This window comes from Bison bison, unplaced genomic scaffold (genome assembly GCF_000754665.1).
Source record: "Bison bison bison isolate TAMUID 2011002044 unplaced genomic scaffold, Bison_UMD1.0 scf7180017848602, whole genome shotgun sequence".
In the NCBI taxonomy this organism is placed as follows: Eukaryota; Metazoa; Chordata; class Mammalia; order Artiodactyla; family Bovidae; genus Bison; species Bison bison.
In genome coordinates, this window is record NW_011479175.1 from 16539 (window position 1) to 19986 (window position 3448).

Genomic DNA, 3448 nt, shown 5'->3' on the forward strand with positions numbered 1-3448 from the left:
CACATGAGTTTGGGTGAACTCCGGGTGTTGGTGATGGACAGGGAGGCCTGGCATGCTGCGATTCATGGGATCGCAGAGAGTCAGACACGACTGAGCAACTGAACTGATCTGAACTGAACTGAATACAGTGAATTAAATGTTCCTTTCTCAGATCCTTCATAGAAAGGTTGGAATGAAGACCTACATCACCTATGTGTGGTCATATTGCAAACATCTTATTCCATAATACATGAAGACTCTTTCATTTAGAAGTCTCTAAATCTGGAAAGAAATTGTGTGTGTATGGTCAGTGTTATTGGGGAAGGAAATGGGAACCCCCTCCAGTGTTCTTGCCTGGAGAATCCCAGGGACGGGGGAGCCTGGTGGGCTGCCATTGTGGGGTCACACAGAGTCGGACTCAACTGAAGCAACCTAGCAGCAGTAGCAGCATGGTCAGTGTTGTCTGCCTATTTGCAGTCCCACGGACTGCAGCTGCTCTGACCATGGAATTTCCAGGCAAGAATACTGGAATGCATTTCAATTTTTGACTCCAGGGCATCTATCTGACTCAGGGATCAAGTTGGCCTCTCTTATGTCTCCTACATTGGCAGGTAGATTCTTTACCACTGCACCACCTGAGGAGTCCAAAAAGTCTTTACATCTGGTAATTAGATGAGGGGCCATGATTTTCCTCAACCAATTCAGGCTTCTGTTCACCAAACCCAGATTACTTTTTTTTATCATCATCATTGCCACCTTAGTCTACCTGAGCCCTTTTCAAAATACTGTTTATCCTCTGGGTGCCAGAGCCTGTGTGACTTGCATGTGTGCTCTTTAATGTTGGAGTCTGGTTCTTACAGCTACCTTCTGGTTCTCCCCAAAGGAAGCCCCACTGGTCTTCAAAGCCAGAATATTTTGAGGGTCCCCCTTCCTGGTGCAGGACTCTTGGCTGCTGAGCTCGAAGTGAGGCTCAGACTCCTGACTTCTTGGGGAAAAAGCCTGCAACTGTTATTACCATCCTGTGTGGTTCACCCACTCGGAGTCACGGTCTTGACTATATTATGTCTTCACATTTCCTACCTGTTTGTTGAGGTTCCTTCTTTATATCATATCTTTTGCTGTAGGGGATTATCCTGCTAGTCTTCAGGTTGTTCTCTTTAGTAATTGTTCTATATTATTATTATTGTGTGTGTGCTCAGTCATGTCTGACTCTTTGAGACCCCATGGACTATAGCCCACCAGGCTCCTCTGCCCATGGGATTTTCCAGGTAATACTGAAGCAAGTTTCCATTTCCTACTCTAGGGATCTTCTTGACTTGGATACAACCTGCATCTCTTGCATTTCCTGCATTGACAGGTAGATTCTTTGCCACTTGAAAAGTGCTCTGTTAATAATTATAATTTTGGTATCCCCATGGAAAGAAGTAAGCTCAGGGTTTTCCTACCCTGCATGTTGGCAACTCTCTCCTATATGTCTGTCTTTATGCCAAAGCTACGCTGCTGTGATTACCATTGTTTTGTCATATGTTATAGAACCAGAAATAGGAAATCCACAAATTTGTTCTTTTTTCAAGATTGTTCTGCCGATTTAGATTCCCTTGAGATTTCATATGAATTTTAGGATGAAGTTTTCTGCCATCCTATCTCAAAAGTGCATATTGTGGGAGAAGGTGGGAGGGGAGTTCAGGATTGGGATCACATGTACACCTGTGGCGGATTCATGTTGATGTATGGCAAAACAATATAATATTGTAATTAGCCTCTAATTAAAATAAATAAATTTAATTAAAAAAACAATACATCAATAAAATTTTTTTAAAAATGAAAAATGGTTGCTAAATTAAAAAAAAATAAATCAATGGACTCTATGTCATAACAATATTTAGCACATATTATTGTCATGAAAATGTGATGGAGAGTAAGGACATTAACTTCAGGATCAGGAGACATTAGTTTTCTTTCAGACTATGCCATCATCTTCTATAACCTTAAACAGCTTTCCCTTGTTTTACAAGTACTTTACTTTGGTAAATTGAAAGGTGTTTCCAAGTTCTGTAATTACACCCAGAACAATATATTTATTGCCATAAATATTGTTTATTTTACTTCTACTTCAATTAGAAGTAAAATTGGAGGAGTTATGGGATGACAGTTCACCTCCCCAAAACATTTCCATTTCTGGTAAAAAAACCTTGGAGATGTCCTTGTCCTTCTGTGATGAAAGAGTCCTCGGATTGGACTAAATACTATCTCTGTTCCTTAGGGCTTCGTTATTTTGAGGATGTGTTTGTCTACCTATTTAAATGCATGAAGCTGCCCATAAGAATTCTTTAGCAGGTACCTTGTTTTTGTAAAATCAGTCCCTGACAACAAAAATCGGACCAACCTTCAACTAATTTCTGATCAACTATAATAAGATCCATATATAATTTCTCTTGCTTTCCTTGTGATTTACGCTTCAGTTTTGAGACTATTAGTTGCTGATTCTCTGGAGTTTTAAATCACTATGTCCTTGATCTTGTATTCTGGAAACAGACTTTCCTGGTATAGTTCCAGGTGTTCCTCTTTTGAAGAACATTTTTATGGAAACCTTCTATGATTTGGACCTGATCCCACTCTCTTTCCTTTTTATGCTGTTTCTGGGCTTGGGGAGTTGAATAGACAGGTATAGGGGTTCTAAATCAATTTTTACCAAGCACTGTAGCTAATTAAGTAGAGACTGGATGGCCACTTAACAGACAATTCCGAATGGGTTTCAATCTTTTATGAAGTTGGGAATGATGGCTTTGTCGGTCCATGCTATTTCTCTGATCTGACTTTCATTCCAAATACAAAGACAAGTTCATGACATTTTCATGATGACACTTCAGGAAAATCCATACCCTTAATTATTGTTTAGATAGTTTCAAATTCTCATTCAAACTGTCTTTTTTTAAAATTTAATTTAATTTTATTTTTAAACTTTACATAATTGTATTAGTTTTGCCAAATATCAAAATGAATCCATCACAGGTATACATGTGCTCCCCATCCTGAACCCTCCTCCCTCCTCCCTCCCCATACCATCCCTCTGGGTCGTCCCAGTGCACTAGCCCCAAGCATCCAATATTGTGCATTGAACCTGGACTGGCATCTCGTTTCATACATGATATTTTACATGTTTCAATGCCTTTCCCCCAAATCTTCCCACCTTCTCCCTCTCCCACAGAGTCCATAAGACTGTTCCATACATCAGTGTCTCTTTTGCTGTCTCATACACAGGGTTATTGTTATCATCTTTCTAAATTCCATATATATGCGTTAGTATACTGTATTGGTGTTTTTCCTTCTGGCTTACTTCACTCTGTATAATAGGCTCCAAGTTTCATCCACCTCATTAGAACTGATTCAAATGTAATTTCTTTTTAATGGCTGAGTAATACTCCATTGTGTATATGTACCACAGCTTTCTTATCCATTCATCTGCTGA